At 42.1% G+C, this 22,364-nt stretch overlaps 1 long non-coding RNA gene across 1 annotated transcript; it reads left to right on the forward strand.

Moving 5' to 3' along the window:
- The first annotated feature begins 9,755 nt into the window (after positions 1 to 9,755).
- Positions 9,756 to 21,692, forward strand: LOC123649802. Its single transcript, XR_006739146.1, has 5 exons — positions 9,756 to 9,856; positions 13,047 to 13,122; positions 19,369 to 19,478; positions 20,483 to 20,674; positions 21,449 to 21,692. It is a non-coding gene; the product is annotated as an uncharacterized LOC123649802 (long non-coding RNA).
- The last annotated feature ends 672 nt before the right edge of the window (positions 21,693 to 22,364 follow it).

Here is a 22,364-nt window from a genome sequence, read left to right on the forward strand (position 1 = left end):
TTTCACCAGTTCTGCCTCTCTAGGCGCTCAATATAAACGTGTCAATCGATGGATGCATGAACGGCGAGTGCTCCCTTTTCAAACGCATCTTAGATAGTAAGTGTGTATTAGGACAAATGCAGATCAGTGAAGGACAAGGGCCTGGATATAATTCTGGAGCCCACGGGTCTAAGAGAAAACACCAGTGAGACCTCCCTGCAAATCTGCCCTGCATTTCAGTCTTCTCTGGGGTAGCTAGAAACTGTGGCTCTTCCTCCCCAGAAGCTTTGTTGATTTTAATGGCTCATCAGAGTGAGGGCTGGAGGGGGCCCTGCAGGGCTTTACAAACCCCTCCTTTGTTCAGGTGGAGAAACCAAGGCACAGGAACGAGAAATGAGTCGCCTTCGGCACACAGCCAGTGAAGGGAGCACGCCTGCTGCTCGTTTGCTCACAGACCCCTATTTCTTTCCCCAAAATGATGCTCAATCCCATAGACACTCAGGATCGCACAGGACTTTAAGTCACCTGGACCTCGCTACTCTAAGTGTGCTTCCCAGACCAGCAGCAGCGCCTCACCCTGGAGCTTGTTAGAAACGCGGGATCTCAAGCCCCAGCCAGGAATCTGCATTGTAGCAACACGCCCTGGCGCTGTGTGTGCACCTTAAAGTGCGATTCGCACTGAGCAGGTCCCCCGGGGCTCCTGCGCATCAACGTGCCCCACAGGTGATTCCAGTCACCTGAGGAGCTTTTAGAAATACTGATGCCTGGGCGCGTAAGTCCGTCCCAGGCAGGTATGGCCAGGAAATAGGAAGTGCTTTAAGGCTCCCCCAGTTTAGACCAACAGGCAAGAAAGTTTCAGAACTACTAATCTGGCCCGTCGTGTCCAGTAAGTGTGTGAACCGGGCCAGTGGCAGCAACCTCACTACTTCCGTGGACAGCCCGGTGCATCTTTGGACAGTTAGATGTTCTCCCTCCAATGGTAGAAAGGCCTATTTTGAAGGTGATCCCCTGGCTGACTTCGCAGTCACTTGCTTTGGTCCACGTCACAGAAGAGTCAGTCGCCCGTGGAGGGGCTGCACACCTGACACAGGTGCACCGCGCTCCGGTTTACCTCATATTTGCGTGATGTGACTTGCATGGGTCATGCTGTATTTGAGGTACATGATCTCTCTGGTTGGAATTACCCTTTTTTCTTAGAAGACAGTTTTATTTCTAACTCCTGTGCATATGGAATGGCCCTGTCCTGTAGGAACTAACTAGAATAATGGTGGGGGAGGCATTTTATCTATGGTTTTAAGTTTAGCGCTGTTTGTGGTTTCTTTGCTTTCAAAAACACTATTTAAAGTAGATGGATTTCCTAAGAGAGTCTTTATTTTTGTGTAGAATCTTCTCATTATGTCACTTTGCTTTCCTATTGTTATTAATCATTGATGTGATTAGAGCTTCATGACTTATCTTGAAACTAACTCGAAGAAAAGCTTATGTGATGGAAAATACATACAGTGAGACTCAGTTGGAAGTGAAAGTGGGTAAAAATAGCACGCTCTCTTTCTCTCTCTCTCTCTCTCTCTCTCTCTCGTTCTTTCTTTCTTCATTTAGTGGTTTGCTGGCTGTCTTTCCATGCTGTCACTTCAGTTGCTGAATTGTACGCGCTTCCTCGTGCGGGACGTAGAAAGAGAAGACAGTCCCTTCTGGAGAGCTGAGAAAGTCCCCTCAGATGATTAACAGATGAGAGCTAGAAAGTGTAGCATTTCAAAGCTGCCAAACTTTGCAGAATATTTTACATTTTAGTGGATTCATCTGTTTAGCAGCCATTGTTGCATTCCCCTTCGAGACATGTGCTTTTGGTTTGGGTCTTTATTGGTTTTGTTCTTTATTTCCACTCTTCCCTTTACACAGGCACATAGGAAATCATGACTGAAATTATATTCATAAAGTGGTATATGGTGTGAATCGAAACAAATATGCCCTTTCTTCTGAGGAAGAGACAAGTCTAAAAACAGTTCGGGGCGAGTGATCGTCACGCTGCGCCGCTGCTCTCCATAGGTGTGGAGGAGGCGACGGGGACCAGCCCTGATTAAAGACCGTCTTCCACTGCGCTCCACGAGACCGAAAAGGGTTCCAGAAAGTTTAAACCACGGTAATAGCCATGCAACTGCCGTGGGGGCCACGTTGATAGATTTTTTTTTAATTCAAGCATAGATCCAAGAAAAAGCTTCTCCATTTCCTCCCCCCAACTTAGAAATGTTTTAGGCCATGTGGAAACTCGACTCTTTAAACATATTCATTTGTGCCGGGCTAGGCATTAGTTTCAGTGGCTCCCGTAGAAAAGTCCAGGCTTGTCCTGTGTGTGCACATGACTTCCACGGACACAGCAGGCGGAGGGAAGGGGCAGGAATTTCTGCTGGGGACAGAGATGTTACAGAGAACTTGGCGAGAGAGATCCCTGATTATGGTAGGAGGAAGTAAATAATATATCTCTGTGTGTGTGTATGTGTGTGAGCAAGAGATAGAGAGAGAGACTGGCTATTCGAGATTGTGCACCAGTAAGGAGGACTGGACATTTCTTTTTCATGAGCAGCGATGACAGTCATTCAACTACATTAACATCCTATATTGATTGGCTCATTTGGCAGCAACAAGAAGTTCACAGGCCAAAGTACATGCTAATCTCCATCTCCACTCCATACACTCTGTGTAAAATAGAACATTATACCTGCTGCTCATAAAATTAGCTGTCAATGTTCCTATTCCCTGTTCTCCATGAGCACGTCTACCCTGCAGGCTGGGTGGTGTGGGCGTGCTCCAGACTGCAAAGGCAGAGGCTGGGGGGTGGGGGGCACGAGGACAGGGTGGGGTAGAGGGAGAGGCCCTTTACGTGAAGATATGGGGTCCCCTATAAAATAAAATGCAGGGCTTGGTCCCCTCGGTTTATGGTACCTGGTATTTCAACAGCTTCTCCTTCATCTCCACACCACCCCCAAATAGGCAAAGATCATACTGAGTTATCATATACAAACACAAATGCACTGATGATAAATGTATGGCTTGATGACATTTTACACAGGTCTGTCACTTAGATGGTGACATAGATCATGTTCACCCCTCAAAAGTTTCCCTCATGCCTCTTCCCAGTCAATACTCCCATCCAGAAGCAAAACACTATTGTCACATCTGTCGCCTCAAATTGATTTTGAAATGACGGACAGTTAAATATCCTAGACAGAGGCAACCAAGATAAATAAATTCATTAATAATAAGAATAGTAATAGAAACCATTGATTGAGCGTTTACCATGTGCAGGCCCTGTGCCAAGTGCATTATTTTAACATCATAGTTGATATCCTCATATTGACAGTATGAGGATGGTATTACTATTACCCCCATTTAGTAGGTGAGGAAATTTCAGCTCAGAGAAATTATATCATTTACCCAAGATTACATAACAAGTAGGAGGTAGAGCCAAGATTTGAACCCGGGTTTATTTATCCAAATCTTGAGCCCTGAACCACTATGCTACATCACGAAGAAGCACCATGCTGGGGGGAGCTCAGATGAATATAGGAAAATATTCTATCAAGCCACAGACCTGAAATATTAAATATTATCTTTAAATTCTGGACCAGATATAGATTAGGTTAAACCATATGAAATTATTAATATCTGTGTATATCCTTACCTCAGCTCACGTCTCCCTCCACACCAAGTTTGTGACAGGTGTGCTTCTTGAAGATCTGCCCACTGGGAGGAGTTCCCTTCACGTTATTTTCAGGCTCACCAGTGAGTGAGAGTATTCATTTCAGCTTGCCATGATCTGTTGATACTGGGCTGACTCATCTGTGAGCCCAAGAACTGGGTTTTTCCTCCCCATCAGCTGTGCCTAGGGAACTTCCCCTGTGGTCACAGGTGTGAGCTGGGGAGAGGAGAGGTAGCTGGGGGATTTTTACTTCATCTCCCATCAGTCTCCTAGAAAATGTTAATTCCCTGGCACTTCAATGAAAATGACAACCTGGGAGCACTTAAGCAGGGAGGTTGCAGGGATGTGGGCCAGCACAACAGTGTCTGCCACGCTAGCAAAAACCAGCTACAAAATGGAAATGAAAAAAAAGTCCTATTCACCATATTCACCAAGAATAAATTTAATAATAAAGGCATAGAGCCTATATAAAGAAAGCTATAAAATCTTATTGAAGATCTTAAAATAAGACCTGAAAAAATGGAGAGACATATTATGTTCCTGGTATAGGAAAACTTCATACTATAAAAACATCGGTCCTCAAATTGACTTAGAAATGAAATGTAATTTAATTCAGCATCCTAATGCCTCTTTTGCAGGGGGCTGGGAATGCATTAAACTATTTTAAAGTTTATAAAGTAATAACTATTTGAAAATGACCAAGACAAGTTCATGGATTTTTCTTACAAATTATGGAACTCACTATACTATACTACATATTCTCATATACACACATACATATATATAAAAAACACTGAACTACACTGTAAATAATATGTCACTGACAGAGGAATAAAGTAATAGATTGAGAATAAAATATATTCAGAAATAGATGAGTCTATATGGGATCAAAATACATGTAAAAGGTGGCATTTTGATTCAACACGAAGAGGATCGTTTGTATACTAATTGAGGTCAGAATAACTGGCTGGCTATCGGGGTTGGGGGGAATGCAAGATCTCAAACCTCACGTCATAAACAAAAATAAATTCCAGATGAAAAACTCAAAAACTATGAGTTTGGAAAAAGTTCACTGCCTCCCACCCGAGGAGTAGGTGTGCTGGGCTCTGTCCTCAGGCAGGGAGTAACAAGGGCCTCATTGCTTCAAGCTTTGAACTTGAAAGCTTGAACTTAAAAGTTTCCCTAGCAAACTCCAAGGACTGGGATGGTGAAGGAACAGGTACTGTGTCCCAAAGCACTTTGCTGAAGTGAGCCAGTCCCTGCCCTGGGACAATGCGTGTTTTTATCCCAGCCTGACCACATTAAACTTTGTGTGCCTTGGCAAGTTACTTAACATCCCCAGACCTCAATTTCCTCACCCATAAAAGACTGTAAAGATTCAATGAGAAGATAAAGGTAACACACCTGCAACAGTTCCTGGCACATAGTAAGCACCCAGTAAGCGCTAGCTATTATTATTGTCATTAATGTGGTCCTGTTCTCCTCTGTCCAGGTATCAAGTAAAACCAACTGGTCATCACCAGAAAACATCCTCCCCCAACATTCTGGGCATGAACTGCTTCTCATCTAAGCATCACTACACAGGCACTGGGCCTGACAGAAGCAGCTAAGCTAGAGGGTCACGGCTGCATCCTTTCCCAGTAGCACCTGCTCTCTAGTATTTATTATAGTTATTATTGTTCCACCAGCACCATGACTTTAACACGTGGCTATTCATTTTCCATTATAATTTTTTTCAAAGGCTGCTATCTCATTATTTGTGAAAATCCAACCTAACTAGGTCTACCTGGAGCCTATCATTTGCTAACAGTTTTTATTCCTTTTTTTCCGTTAAAGAAATTTTCTCCACTAACTTAAGGAACAAACAGTGTCTTGGTTGACCCTATCTAGTTAGACTAATCCTCATACCATATCATTCTCTTTTCATTAAATTTTCCAACAGTTTTCCCAGGTCCAAGCTGAGACTCCTCGGGGATCTGTGAGATCTCAAAAAGATTTTTTATAAACTAATCAGAAATTCTAAAACCTTTGCTTTTACCCTATAACTGCAGACCCCACCCTAGTGGGAGACCAACTGTGGCCCCTTATACATCCCAGACTTCTCCCCACCAGATCTGAGTGGTCATTTCTTAGGCAGTCTGAGCGGTGCCCATTCTTATGCTGAATTGGGAATTTTAGATTCTCTTTGTTCTCTTAGATGTCATGATCTTTATACTACCATAGATCAAGTGGAATCGTAGCTAAAATGTCAAATTTACATCGTTGTGTTCATTCTTCTTTTGACAATTCAACCATGTAGCTATATTTATGGCCATTTTGTAAGTTATCACTACATTTCCAGAGGAATGAGAAATGTGTCCCTCACTATGCCACACAAGCTTATGTTCCAGGGAAGAAACTGGAAAGCAAAAAGGCAGACTGATAGGTAAATGGTCCTTTAACCGCAGTGGAAATTAATGGAATTCTTTCCCAGAATGAATGACAATGTTATTTTTCAGGGCAGAGGCTGCTGGTGGTTCACCCAATATTCACCCTTTCCCTTTTCATACTAATAGAACTTTATTTCTCAGCCTTCCCTGCAGCCAGGAGTGGCCATATGACTAAATTTTTTTAAGTGTATGTAGGCAGAAGTTACTAGGTGAGGTTTTTGTCCTTCTTTCTCCTCTTTTCTTCCTGGGATACAGATGTGATGGTTGGAACTGTAGCAGCCAGTTTGCAATTATTTACTATCTGAACATTTTGAATCTCAGCCCAAGTTCCCTCACTTATTAGTTGAGCAGTTAATCTAAATTTACTGTGCCTTGATTCTGTAGAAGTAGTAGGGTTAGAGGTAATAATAGTAACCAGAGTAATTCTATTAACAGTAACAATTATAAAAATCAAGTGAGCTGAGGGCAAAACTAGAAAGCACTTAAATGCTATTATGAGGAGTTTGGATTTTATTCCATGAAAAGAACATGTTGAATAGCCTTAAGCAAAAGAAAGACATTACTCCATCCAAGCTATAAGAAAGCTCTGGATGGATTCAGTGCTGGAGATGGAATTAACTACACTTGATACCAACTGTTATATTGAGGGGCAAAGAGCATTAAATGAAAGGAAGGATGATTATTTGCTCAGAAATTAACTAATGTCCTCAGTAACGTTTACCAAAAGGGTAAAATGGGGTGGGAGAGTTTTTTTTCTTTTTCTGAATTACTCTGTTCCCAAGAGGTTGATTATGCCTTGAGTAGGGGTTCTATTGCACTTGTCCTTGATATTCCTTTGCAGGGTGCTCTGGGCTTGGCTCTCTTTGAAACCCCCTAAAGCAGGGTTTTCCTGCACTTTCAGTATAAACATAGAGAGCAATTTTTTTAAAAAACTCTCTAGTTGGCCACTAACTTACCTTAATATTCTGAAAAATTTTCAAATTCCAACTACAGCAACTGCAACTGATTTAGACATCAAATTACCTGGGTTATTGGCATTAATGAAAAAAATATTATTTTATAGTCATCTTTGGCTTCAAAACGGTGGACTATAAATTGCTTCCAATTTAGAAACTGCTGCCTATTCCACCTTCCAGGAAATGGTGTGTGTGTGATTTGCTGTGGAAATGTTCTATATAAAGACTATAAGGCCTTGATAGACCTTCCCAAGTTAAACTGCATAAAAACCATTATTGGGCAGGAGTTTTTTTTTTTTTTCCATACTTATTTTGATATAATCAGAAATCCCAAATTACTATTATTATTGTTAATTAAAGATTGCCCCAGCTGATAAAAAGCCTAAAGAAGGATTTCAGCAAATCACCAAATAACACATGCTGCTTTTGCAAATTCATGTGTTTTCCGACGTTTGTGCTTAGACCACTTTCAGCCACTGGGGCACCATATGCTCAATTCCTTCTTCCATTCTAGGGGGCCGTCCTACCCGATTCTCCCTGGTGGCAGAGCAAACCAATTAGGTGCACTCCAAACGCTCACTCCTAAGGCCTGTTATTATAGAAACCAGAAAAGGGGAAACAGAGTCAGTAAAGGTTTATACATGGACCAACACTGGCCAACTAGTAGTGTCTTTCGGGAAGCCCATGCTGAGAATTCTGAGACTGTGTGTGGATTCAGAGGGATGACGGATCTGATTGGTGAGTGGGGCCTGCCATGGGCCCAGGAGTGAGGAACAACCCCTTGAAGGCCAGGATTTACTGTGCCTGAGGACCCTGAATCTCAGAGGAAGGCAGCAGGAAGTGGAAAGGCTATCAAATCAGCTGTTTATTTATAACTGATCTTGTTCCAAAGAAGGTTTAAGGCAACTTATAAAGATATGCATTAAATACATGTTAGAACCCAGGACTGTTAGATCCTGGGGCACTCCATGCTCAGGTGTTTACTATCCTTTCTTTTATAAAATATTGGAGGGGATGAATGTTGTTCATTGCAAAATAAAGAGCGACAAACCCTATTTGGTAACCTGAATGTTTTTTAAAAAATCCACAAACATAAGAATCACAGTCCTAGAAAATATATTTAAATATTTCAGTGGATACCTTCTTCTCCCCCAACCCTACCACTACCCCCATCCCTCCTTAAATTAAAACAAAAGTTGGCCTCACTCAGTAAGGTACATCATGAGTCAGAACTCAGGAAGTGAATCCAGCCTTGGATCCGTGCATTTTGATAAAAGGTAGACAGTCATGGAGTCAGGTTAAATAACACACGGTGTCCCATTATATAATGTGCTAATTTTTTTAAACAAATGATGATATTCATGATTAACAACCCAAACTGGCCATATACAGAAGAGTTTCTTAGACATGTGCTAGACATGTGATTCTCAAATTTTAGCATGCCTTACAATCACTTAAAAGACTTGTTAAAACCTAGATTACTGTCTTAACCCTAGAGTGTGTGATTCAGTAGGTCTGAGGTGGGGCCTGAGCAATTTGCATCTCTAACCAACTCCCAGGAGAAGCTGATGTTGCTTGCCCAGGACCACAACTTGAGAGCTACTATTATAGATAGAAATTGCTAGAGAAAATGTGAGTCACAAAAACATTTCTTGCAAAGAAAAAAAAATATATGTTTGGTTTAGTTTGTCTAGAGAGTATGTGTACCGCCAGCACGAATAAATCATTTGAAAAGAATGATTTGCAGGGATCCTATAAAATAATTTGTTTTTAAACAACATCATATTAGCTGAGAATCCTTGGGTGGGAGGGGGACTCCCGTATGCTGGAGCTTGATGAGTAATTCCACAGGGTAGTGGTCCCTCTCCCACTCCATTGGGCCCTCTGATTCACATGGCAGCTCTAATATAAGATGCGACCCTCCCAAAGGTTGTCCCTCCAGGCCGCGCTGTCCGGTGCTGGCGACAGGCCCGCTGCGATGAATGGAAGTGGACAAACCCGACGCAGCCCCACTTCGGGGCACACCTGCAACCCAGCGGCCAGCCCACCAGCCTCCCAGTGGTTCCTGGAAAAATTAGGCTATCTTTCATTAGCTATCTATCATGCGGCCTCCACCGGCTGCAGGATATGAGGGCCATTTAATTAGGCCCTGCACCACTCTCGGGTGTGAAAAGGCTCTCAAACGCTTTGATTCCCCACCGCTTCGCAGCAGGAAGTTGTTGGCGATAATTGACATAGGATTTCCTTGTTAACCAGCAGCAGACATGCCGGATTAAAGCGACAGAGATCTCCAGAAGAAAGTGAAAGAGATAAGAAGCTCGGGAAGACTTCTGCTTATTTGGCACTTGAGGATGGGAGGAAACAGCAATAAACCACTCAAGTGGCGACTCCGGAGTGGAAGGGCGTCCCCTTATCAGACCCATTTCAGCTTGGCTGATCAAAGATTGACTCCCCGCAAAATCACATAGGCCTGGGGTTTGTTAGTTTATTAAGCGGCAGGTTTTAGAAATTATCACAGGTTTAAAGATGGATTGCAGTGGATGTGGAGGGGGAGAGGATTATCGGGTTTTCATCGTAACAATTATAAAATATCACAGCTGAAAGCTTGCTTGCAAATGACATAATTTTCCACTGCCAACTAAACAGGTCATTGTGAGGCTGCATGTAAGCGCACTCGAGGAGGAAGGAAATACAGGCAAATTAACTCTGGGGAGGACGGGGCACGAGGGGCCCCGGAACGCCTTGTTCCACTTCGGGAGCCGGTGTGATCTCATTTGCCCTGTGCGATTCCGTAGGTAATTATATTTAATTTCTTACCGGGGCCGTCTAGGTCGCCTTGCATTAAAAGAGAGGGATGAGAGAAGCAACCCACTGAGATGATTCCTAAAATGCGGCTGTGATAAATGATACCGAAATAGAGCCACGTGAGTGGAGTGAAATAAATGTCTACTTTGGAGTAGAGACAATTATTATATATCACTTAATAACGTAACCTTACAAGAACACATGTGGCATTCATAAAAGGCTGGGAGCTGTAATGGCATGTTATGGGACTTGCTTTTGACAACTATGTGCAGGTCCTGGGATACTGGGAGACAGGTATGCCATTCTGCTTGCCTGTGGGTCCCTGCTTCAGATAAATACATCATCACAAGGGCTTGTGTCCTTGCTGGTTTAAAAAAAGTAGCACTTGTTTTGGTTTTTTTTTTGGGGGGGGGAGTTGTTTTTATCAAAGAAATAGGTGTTTGTGGCCGAAAATTTAGGAACTACAGCAAAATATTTAGAATGAATAAAAATAATCTCCCCCCTCCACCCAGTGGTAAGCATGGGTAAAACCTTGCAGATTTTATTACACATACACAAACATGTCATTTCTTGTAAAATCAGGCTCACTCCTTGTATTTTTTAAAAAAATGTATAGTTTACTTAATAAACCATAAATTTTTCCTACATTTAGGAAACAGTATGTGAACGTATAATTTTGAGTCATGGCATTATGTATGATTATATGATGATATAATTTACTTAGATAATCCCCAATAGTTGGTCATTTAGATTATCATCAATTTTCTCTACTATATTCAAAGCTGAAATGATCAGCCTTGAACATAACTCTTTACCTGTTTTACTGCTTCCTTGACAGAGTTAGAATTAAACATAGAATTTCTGGCTTACAAAGCATGGGCATCTTTAAGGACACTGATCCCCACTCAGATTTGCAGATTTTCGTTATAGCTTGAAAATAGTTTTCCTGGTGTTGAAGTCAGAAGCATTTTGTGTCATCCGTCCCGAAATGAGAGCAAATGACAGCAGCTGTTTTATTTAAAGACAATCAGTCATTCTGTCTGCATCACTTGGGTTCTTTCCTTCTGATCTGACCTTTTGCAGTTAAGCACTGTGACAATGACAATAAACAGTGGCTCAATAATCAAGTTAATAGGGCCAAGCTCTGAAGATAATCATGTCAATGTTAACGACTTTAAACATCGAACACATCTTTTATCCCAGAAGTTCAAGTTCCTCTAAGAGCACCAATTCATTATCATTCACAAGTGCAAAGAGAATTGGTTGAAAAAACAACAAAACCGAAAACCTTTAAAGCAAACTGAAAAGGAGGCAGAGAGAGGAAGGAGGAGAAGCGGTTCTGAACCAAGCCTTTTAAATAAAATAACCCTCGGGGCCTGATATAGTATAGAGAAAATGGGTTTTTGGTTTTGTTTTTAATTTTTATTTTATTATTCTGGTTTGCTGCAAAAAGGCTGGGGCCTGTGAGCTATCAACTCCTTGAGAATCTCTCTTGAAAACAACAAAGCAAACATCATCTTTGCTTTCCATGCCCGTAACATCACTCTCGCTCAAGTGGGGTTTCAGGTGCAAAAGTCCAATTGCTACTCTTAGATAATGCTGGAAAATGTTCAGCATGCAGGTGGCAAAGATGCTCTGGGCATTGTATTGTTCCTGAAGGAAAGGAAGTCGTCTGCAGAGGTAAAAGTTTATGCTGCTAAAGGATTTTGCTGCATAATTTGCTCATGGAGAGGATGTGAAAAAGATGCTCTTAATTAACCATAGTTCCTTGGAAAATATATATATATATCTATGAAAAAAATACTCTTTTCTATATGTCTATAAAAATAGCCCTATCTATATACCTATGGAAAAGATTAATTGACCTATAGTTCATCTCTAAATGTATATTTATCTATGAAATTAATTTTTAAAAACTCAGTGCAAACATTGTTTCTCTGATGACATACTACAAGCAATATTTATTTAACTCTTCATTATTTTGAAGCCATTTTTATTTTTCCTTTTATGAGCAAAGTTATGAAATGGTTGCTTATGTCTCAGCACTGGAAACTAAAGCTCACTATATTGAAATCACATTGAGCATGAACACAGGGGTACCACATGCCAGAAATTAGCCTGTTCTTGCCCGGGGAAAAACAAACTGTCATGAACTTATTTGTCCCAAATTTTCTTTTCTTGTCCTTTTTATTTTGAGTAATCCCTAATTATTTTGTAAGGCAAAATGCAATGAAGTCTTTATCCATGGTGTAACTCAGAAGACTGAAGGCGTTTATAAATTGTGCTTCTATAATGATAACCCAAACTTTCAACACTTTTCCTCATCGAAAGGGCTGAAGAGTAACCAGCCTCCTTGCCTCCCAATCCTGCTGATGGGAGAGACTTAGAAATCATTTCAGCAGCCAGGGCTGCTTTGTTCAGAGAAACATCTGTCCAAGGGAGGCAGGCAAACCAGGGAGTGTCAGTAACTGAAATAAAATACAGCAAGGACATCACCTTCTCGATCTGTTCCCGGACTGTGCCTGGGGAAGGATTGTCCAGGACCCCTTGTAATTTAAGGTACAGAAATCAGAGTCAAAAGGATCTTGTTGTAATAGTTTTCTCATTACCATCTTGGGAAATTTCCAGCAAAGGTCTGGGAAAATAACACGATGCCCCTGATGCTAGTAATATAGTCTGACTCGTGATTCCAGTTTTTGTAGCACTGTGCACATGAAAACAAATTTCTAAGCTCAAGATTGAAACTATCTACAAAGGATATCCACAGAGAATGTCAGAGAGCTCTTTCTAAATATCAATGGTCAACCTGCTTTCTCAAATAAAGAAGAGGGAAGAGTTTGTATTTCCAATCTTATACACAGAAGAACCCCAGTGCTTAAATCCTTATAACTTTCCTTTGGGGCCTAACAAAACAAGATTTGTTTTAAAAAATCCTTCCATCAAGGAGAACCTAAGGCTTGCCTTTATTTATTATTAAATTGCAAATCCTTTATCCACAGAAGGGAGCATCATATATAATATATGGTCTATATATAGAATCAGTATATCAGATGGTATATACGACATAATGATATGTTATAATGATGATATATATAGCAAAAGAAGAACCAAAAAAAGTGATGTGTATGGGCATTTTATAAATTGCTATTTCTGATTTTTTTTTTAATTCTTCTGTGGAAGATATCCTGCTAGAAGATTCATCTGGGAGGCTGCAGGTACATCTCCAGCAGACTAAGCCAAGAGAGCTCTCTTAAAGGTGAGCTGATTTTCTCAACACCTGTAATGAAAGTCAGGCACTCGAATATATCGGGGGCTTCCTGTGTTGTATCAGGCATGGTTTTAAGTGCTTTGTGTATATGATCTCATTTAATCCTCACACCACCCTACGTGCAAAACAGATTTCCAAAACTAGACCTCTACATTTATTCATTTCTTTTGAAATAAACACTTGTTAAGTGTCTACTATTGGTCAGGCTGTGTGTGCACGGAGCGTTGAGGATTTGGAGGCGAAAGATGTTGAGTACCTGTGAGGAAAAGAGGCCCATAAACAAGTAGCATGACCAGAGCACAGCCAGGAGGGGCAGGGTGCAGAGCAGTTGGCGCAGTGGCTTCTGATTCAAAGGGGTTTGAGGTGGGTCCCGGCTTCATCATTTCTGCTGAGTGTCCTTGGGCAAACCATGTGATTTCTCTAGGCCTCCGGTGCCTAATCCATAAAGGGGCAGTAATAATACTGATTTCACAGGTTGTCGCAAGGGTTAAAAGACACTTACACGTCACCCACACAATAAGGAGCTGACGTCTAATATGTACTTAATAAACAGTCCCCTACTCATCATTACTGTTAGTGCTGGAACAATTTAGTTGAGTGTTATAGAATTACAAAAAATTTCAGAACAAGAAATTTCCGTCTCTAACATCGATCTAGCACCTCACAGATTTTACCAGATTTCCCAGTGGTTCTTAAGGATTGTGTGCGGACAAGCGCTGACAAGTGACTGCAGCTTCCTCAGTCTGTGGAGAGAGCAACCTCGTGCCTTTTCTCCTAGGAAGTCATGCACTTTCTTTTCCCTGAAATTATGGTCTTTTTTGAATTTTTTATATTCTTTTTAAATTGCATATTTGTGTTAAAATACCCTTTCTTCATAGAATGAGGAAGACAATACATAAATTTATGGAGAGATCGTAATGAGTTCATTTGGCAAAATAAAGAATTGTCAATCCTGTGTAGAGCTTCCCCTCCCCAAATTTTCAAAAATAATTGTATCACATCACAAAGTCCGGGAACCACTGAATTATATGAAGTGTCTCTTTTAGCAAAAGCAAAAGCCAACTTTTGTTCTAGAAAAAAAAAAATGCATTTTTGGGGTCTGTTTTCATTTTTCAGTGGCAAGTAGGGCTTTTGTGATGCCTCTTTGAATAAAAGACTCATTTTTCTAAGTGATGCATCTGCTTTTAATGTCTTAAATTCTGGGATAGAACAGACATGTTCCTGGTCTGGGTTTTCTTAAATAGCCAGAAGTCTTCATGATAAAGACAAGCAAGCATCTAATAGAGAAATAACTCCAAGACAAAGTGCTGTGGCTGCATGATGTCACCTCCCTGACAACCTATAAATGGAACATATTGATGAAGTGAACAGGACTCTCTCTGGTCATTTTCAACTAGAAACTAATAACCCCCGTCATGATATCAGGCATGCAATAACCCTGGTTAAAACTAGGTTCATCAAATAAATCACTCAGGAATTTTTCTATTTCTTTCTCTGGACATGTTGCACATCTGCTCAATGAAAGGAAGAAAGAAGCAATATTTCTTTGATCAGGATTTTTTTTTAATATTCTTGTATCTGTCCCTTGGGATGCTATCTTTTCAGGTGGGTGCAGATAATACATCACTTTCTAATGAATGTGCAGAATTTATGAATTTAAGCTATAAAACCAAATATGAGGGATTTTAGTTTATCTCAATCTATATTTTACATTGTCATGAGAAAGTAAGGTGGACCACAAAGCTGTATTGTGCCCAGTTCACTAAATCTCCTGATCTCTCATGACCTTTTCAGTGTGTTCCATTTGCGGCCACATGTGGGAGGGGATACAAACAGATGATTGCTTTGTACTTTTCCCCCAATATGTCTAAATACATGTTACACTTTTCATACCCTCTCTGTCGTGAACACCAAGGGCTTGGCCAGAGCATAAGACATCAGCCTCCGCTGGTATTGTCATATGTTAACATCTTACTGATTCTGGTAATGCTTTGTAGCTATTGGATGAATTTTGAAATTTGTAGTGATACGCTTGTCATTCTGTGTCCTGCGGATCTTGAAAGCCCTAGGTCAGCTCCCTGAGTCTTAAGGAATTATGGATAGAAGATGTCTTTTCTGCATGTAAAATAGAAAATAGTAGAAACTATACAGCTAGGTAAGCTAAGCTGTCCTGAATATAGAACAAAAAGTGAATGAAAAGGCAGAGCCTTCAGTCTGTTCTTGCTGGCCTATTCTACCAGTCAGTCTTAAGCCAATTATGGGTAAAGGGAACAGGACTGGAGTCCCATAGACCCAGTTCAAGCCCCAGCTCTGCCATCTGTACGCTGTGTGGCAGAACAATTACCCAAACCTTGAGTTCCTCATTGGTGAATTGGGGATAATGGTGCTGATCCAGTAGAATGGTTGTAAGGAATTCAATGAGTTAGGTTCAGGAGCCATTTGACACCTTGTGCACCTTTTCTTTTCCTGGGTTCAAAGCCCAGCCTTGCAACTTGCTTGCTGTGTGATCCTGAGCATGTTTTTTAACCTCTCTGACCCTCAGCTTCCTCCTCTATAAGATAAAGACTATGATAAAATCTATTTTGTAGGATTGTTATGAATGGGCATAAAGCACCTAGGACAGTGCCTGAGATGCAGTAGATATTTGTTACTATTACATTTTTAAACTCTTATTGTTATTCCTGTTACTTTAACTTTACTATTATTTTTCTTCTTCTTGGTTCTTTTTTCTTGGGCTTCTGTTTCTTCATCTGGAAAATGAGGCGATTGGGCCAGATAAGCTTCCATCCCTTCTAGCTCTAAACTGCTAGGATTTGGTCTGTGAAATAACATTTGTAGGAGCCATTTACCATCTGTGAATTGCTCTGCAATGTAAGATGGCAGGTTAATAATTTGCTTTCCTACTGATGCTTTTTTCCTCAAAAGAATAACAATAGTCATTATTTATTGTCTACTATGTACCTGGCATACTTATTTTTTAAAATAATTTTTAGTTTGAAGTAATTATAGTTTACAGAGAAGTTGTAAAGAGAGGACAGAGTTCCTGTATAACTCTTCACCCTGTTTCATTTTCCATCCATTACTATCTTGTGTTACCAGGACATGTTGGTCTAAACTAAGAAACCATCACTGATGTATTACTATTGGCAAAACTCCAGATTTTATCTGGATTCAGCTAGTTTTTTCACTAATGTCCTTTTTCTGTTCTGGAAAAACTGTGACTTTCTCAGTTTTTCATGGCCATTCGTCTTGAGGGGCACTCCAAGCACTCAGGTGTTTTATAGAGTATCTCTCAATTTGGGCTTGTCTGATAGTTTCCCCTTGATTAGACTATAGGTTTGGGGAGCATACCAGAGGGGTGAAGTGTCGTTATCATATCAGTGGACACTTCATGATGTGATGGGACATAATGAGTGGCATTACCTGGTATACCTTTAATGTAGCCCAATGCATGGATCTAGCACAGGTTACCCATCCCACAGTTGGGGGATATTTGAGTTGTTTTCAGCTTCTGGTGATTATGAATAAATCCTCTACAAACATTCACATACAGGTTTCTGTGAGAACATGTGACAAGTATGTGCTTAAAACAACAAGAAACCGCCAAACTGTTTTCAAAAGTGGATGTACCATTTTGTATTCCAACTAGCAATGCATGAGAGTTCCAGTTCTCTGTATCTCTGCCAACACTGGGTATTATCTGTTTTTTTCTTTGTAGCCATTTTAAGAAGTGTATCAAAATTTTAGTTTTAATTGGCATTTCCATAATGGCTAATGATGTTGAACATCTTTTATAACCTTATTTGCACTGTATATCTTCTTTGGTGAAATTTGTATTCAAATATTTTGCACATCTTTAAAAATTTTTTTCTTATAATTGAGATTTGAGAGTTCCTTATATATATTCTGCATACAAGTCTGTTATTTGACATGTAATTTGCAAATATTTTTTCATAATGTATGGTTTTTTTTATTCATTCTCTCAACTGTCTTTTAAAAAGCAGAAGTTCTTAATTTTGATGAAATCAAATTTATAAATTCTTTTTTGCATGGATCACACTTTTGGTGTTGTATCTAAAAAAATATTTGCTACCCAATGTCATGAATATGTTCTTATGATGTCTTTTAACAGTCTTATAGCTTTACATTTTATATTTAGATCTATGATTCATTTTGAGTTAATTTTCATGTAGAATGTGAGGTCTGGATTGAGGCTATTGAATTGCTCCAGCACCACTCATTGAAGAGATCATCCTCTCATCACTGAATTGCCTTTGCTCCTTTGTCCAAAAAAAAAATAATAATTGGCCATATATTCATGAGTCTGTCTGCACTTTTTATTCTGTCCCATTGATCTATATCTCTGTCCTTTCTCTCTCATTATTTTTGTTTTGTTTTGCTTTGCTTTGTTTGCACTTGGGCCAGGCTTACTGGCCTATTTACAGACAAGCAAACCTGTCTCTCAACAAGCTGCTTCCACTCATTAGCCAGAACCCACACGTGAATCTCACTCGGTCACTCTCCACCAGTGGGGAACTTAATCTAAGTTTCAGTTAAACTAAGCAGTCTCATCACTGAAGTTCTAAAGAAATCCCATTGCTTTTAAAAATACAAAAAAGCCCGCAATGTTTTTGATAATGTAGTCCCACAGTGGAGCAGAGTGGAAAGTGGGTAGGGCTAGAGCATGGAATCTGCAGTGTTCATTTCCTCTGGCCTGCCTCCTTCCTGCCTCCTTCTTGCCTCCTTCCTGACCTCTTCCTGCCTCTTCCTGCCTCTTCCTGCCCTCTTCCTGCCTCCTTCCTGCCTCTTCCTGCCTCCTTCTTGCCTCCTTCCTGCCTCTTCCTGCCTCTTCCTGCCTCTTCCTGCCCTCTTCCTGCCTCCTTCCTGCCTCTTCCTGCCTCCTTCCTGCCTCTTCCTGCCTCCTTCCTGCCTCCTTCCTGCCTCTTCCTGCCTCTTCCTGCCTCCTTCCTGCCTCTTCCTGCCTCTTCCTGACTCTTCCTGCCTCCTTCCTGCCTGCTTCCTGCCTTCCTTCTGAATACCATAAAGGCAGATGCCACGTATTCTCCCTGCAATGAAACAGGGATGTAAGAGCCGTGACCCTGCAAGGGTTAACCGTGATGGCTGTGCCATTCCTCTTGTAACCATCAAGAAAGAATCTTGAGCAGGACTTCATAAGGAAGGAGTGTTGGAAGAATACCCACAAGGACCTCAAAACTCTCCTTTGGGCACATTATTGCATTCAGAAAATTGTGCCTTTTAAATTTAAATATTGTGGCCCATATAGATTCATTTGAATTGATCTGGCTGGACCATGCGTAGAAGCATTCAAGCTCATTACATGTTTATATTTTAAAAGTAATATTTGTAGGTATAGTTATTGTTTTCCACCACAAAGGTATTATTCTACAATTTAACAAAAACCTCACATTCATATTTTTTCCTGCAAAGCAGCTGCACCAGATAACTTCCAGTAAACAATTTAGAATATAATTTTAGACCTCAAAATCCAGTCTATGGTTAAGAGCTTTCACCCAAATGAGCCCATTCTAAAAGGGAAATCTTGCCACATCCAAAGAAATAACAGTTTTTTAAAAAATTGTTAAATATTCAAACCTCTCCAATATGCATGAATGTTAAGGAAAGATACATTTTTATCCTTTCGAGTTCAGGGGGGGCCCTGTAACAACATCTCTTTGCTTCATATGGATTCTGCTATAGTGTGAGGCCAAGCGTGTTTTCTGAAATTTAAGCATTTTCAGTAAGAACCTGATATGGCCCAGCTGAGCTCTAAAACACCTGTTAGGCCTGTCCCCCAACACCAGGATGACAAAGGAGGTCTGCCAAACACAGAGGGCCTTGAATTAGTCCAATAGAACACACCTTTGTGGGGGCCCTTGGGGACTCTGGCTTAATGAATAAAAAGGAGTGATTTATAATTAGCCCAGCAATTGTGCTGAATGGGTGTTTGTAACGTGATTGCAATGTGTGCCTAAACCAAGTTGGAAATTGCTTATAATTCTAATTACATGTTTTTTTTTTTTCTGCTTGGAAAACCTTTTTCTATAGACAAAAGAAAAGGGAGTGGAAAGTGGCTATGTCTTAAGAACCTACTACGTGTTCAACACGTACTGTTCATCACCTCACCTTAACCGCACAGAACATCCGAGAGGTAGATAGGAAATTCCAAATGGGTGGAGCTCAACATGAGGTTTACTATATTTTTATTTCTCCTAGAAAAATGATGGCATTCCCTAGGATCTCTACCTGCCTCACAGGGTCCTTACAGCCCATGGTACGTGCTGTTCAAGTGTCAATTACCAGACACACCCTGGAACTTCAGCACTGTGAGTCTCCCTCCAAGTTTGGTAGCCCAGCTGTCCCCACTTCACCCAGGCCCTTTGCCCTCTGCTGGATGAGATCAGATGTTTTTATGAGATTCCAACTGAAATCTGGCTTAACATCCCCCAAATTTAACAAGTAGATTCTGAAGAGCCACCTCCAGAGAGTGGTGAATTTCCGTCCTGTTGCCTACGAGCAGCTGTACCTGCCCATGGACGCCCATGTCACTCCCACTTAGAATCCCGCCTGGCTGCCCCATCCCCACTGAGAATGGCGTGCAGCCCCTCTGCCGTGGCCTCCCAGGCCCTGTGTGGTCTCGCCTTATTCTCCTCTGCCCCCCACTGCCCCAGCACACCAGCCCCTCCCCTGCCCCGGGGCCTTGGCACACTCTTCCTTCCACTCCGTCCTTTTTTCCCACCACACTTCCCTTCTTACCCATTAGCTCTCAGCTTAAATGTCACCTTGTCCAAGAGTCCTTCCTTGGCAACTTCAAATAGGAGCCTCTCGTTACAGTTTCACACCCTGTTTCCCTTATAACGTTTATTACTATTTGCAATTATATAGTTATATGTTTGTCTACTTACTGGGGTTTTTGGTTAGTCTCTTCCCACGAGATGGAAACCTCCATGGGTCAGGATGTCTGTTTTAATCCCTGGTTTATTTCCACTACCTGGGCCACCTGGCACACGGCAGACTCCCATAAACATGTAAGTGAATAAAAAAGAGAGCCGGTGTGCTGACGTTGCCGAGGGACAGACAGAGCGTCCAGCACCAGAGAAGGGCTCCACGTTCCCCGGGAGTTTCTGTGCGGCCCCTCATGGGTGTAACTGCAAATCGTTCCAAGTTGAGTATGTCACCTTCTTGCATCACTGCAGGCTCTGGCCGCAAGCATCCCTCCCTGGGACGGGGGCTCCGTGGCTGTGACCGCTGCAGCTTTTCTCTGATGGGGAAGGGAGCGTCTCGCCACCCAAGACGCAGCCCCTGTTTGCGCTTGATTTCCTGCTTTCAGATCCAAGGAGCTCCGTGCCCAGCCACGGGAAACCACCTCATGTCGGCGGAAACAACACGCTTGTGCTGGGCGCAGTACCCAGAGTGCCCAAGGAAAGACACCCCAGGAGCCTATTGAAAAGAAAGGGGAAGGGAGCCTTCCAGAAAGAAGGAGGAGAAAGAGAAGATGGAGGAGGAGGAGGAAGGGGGCAGGGTAAGAGAGGGGAGGAAGAAGAGAGGCGCTACCACACCGCATGCTTTCTATGTTCAGTGCACCATGCCAGAAACTGACATATATATTTCATGTATGTTCCCCAACCCACTATGAGTTAAGAGGAAACCGAAGCTGACAGAATTGATCTAAGGTGCCTGAAGTCAGCCGGTTACTAAGTAGCAGAGCCAAGATCAGATGTATTTAAGATAATACAATTTTTCAAAGCAAATCCCTCTTGGCTGAGAAGCCAGCAGAGCCGTTTGCATACTGTGCTGCATCCTCTCAGCTCTGCCTTCTCACGCACGGCCTTTTGTGGAGCACACCCAGTCCGCCCGGTAACTGCAAAAGGAGCTGGAGAGAAGACGCAGGCACCAAGGGGCTGTGGGGCTGAAGAGGCCCAGTGGAGGAAATCAAGGCCAGGATATATTCTGCGGCAACTTAGCCTCCCTACTCCTGCCAGGAGGCTGGCTGCAAAAATGATAATGATGAGTGATGGTGATAATTCTTTAATTTAATCAGTATTCACTACATGCTAAGCCCTGGCAGTGGAAGCTACTAGTATTGGTCCCATTTTATGGATGCACAAACTGAGGCAGGGAGAATCAAACAGCTAGAAGGCAAGGAAGGCTTAGCACCTACCCTGTCTACTCATAGTAGGAACCCAAATCACCACCCCACAATGCACCAGGGGAGTTTTCAAAAGGAAGACTTGTGACACTGACAATTGTGGTTGTTGCCTGAGTGTACCCTTTCTCTGGACATGGGTCCTCCAAGGTGCGACATTCAGGAGCCAGTGGTCCCAGGCTACATGCAGCCCCCGGAGCAGCTGCCACCTACTCCTGGAAGCTTTCCCAGAGCCCCTGCTGGAATTAACTCCTCTCTCCTGTGGGCCCAAAACAAGGGGTGACTTGCTCCGGTCTACTCATGTTTGTCTGTCATCTCCTCCTCCAGCCCACAATCTGGTGGAGGACACAGGCCATGTTGTTTTCACTTTGATATGCTCTGCTTATGCCATGGCACACAATGGGTGCAATAATAATAATAATAATAATAATAATAATAATAATAACCTCTGTGTGTACTGAGCTCAGGAAGGGATTGAGACACAGCACCTATCCAGAGTGAGTGGCCGCCATTTTGCTGACCAGTGGTCCAAAGTTGTTTCTCTATGATGACCATGTCCATGGGCAGTCGGAGCACCAGTGGGTTGGCTAATACCATGTGTCCCTTTCACTGGGGCCATGTGGTATGGGCTTTGTATGTGACCCACTCCTTCACGGGGGCCCTGTGGTATGGGTTTGCATGTGATCCAGCTAGACTCGGACCCTACTCTGCCCCTTCCTGGCTTATTGGCCCCAGACAGGTCATTTACCTTTTGCTTCTCAGTTTCTTCACCTGCAAAAATGGGCAGCATGATACTTGCCTTGTAGGTGTTGTGAGGATAAAGTAAAGCCATGTATGTGCAGCAAGAACAGCACCTGGCTCATAGTCTGAGCTATTGACGTTATCTGCATATGGAGCCACACCAACCGTTCTGTCCCCAGGAAAACCCGAAGGGCTGGGTGGCCGCCCCCACTAGGAAACCTGACCCAACACACAGAGCTCCCTCCACACTCTGTGGCCCACAGCAGTGGCTGTCTCTCACCTTGCCAGGCTCACAAGCCCTGTATTGTTATGGTTTTGATTCCCA

The sequence above is a fragment of the Lemur catta genome, chromosome 14, assembly GCF_020740605.2.
Source record: "Lemur catta isolate mLemCat1 chromosome 14, mLemCat1.pri, whole genome shotgun sequence".
Classification (NCBI taxonomy): domain Eukaryota; kingdom Metazoa; phylum Chordata; class Mammalia; order Primates; family Lemuridae; genus Lemur; species Lemur catta.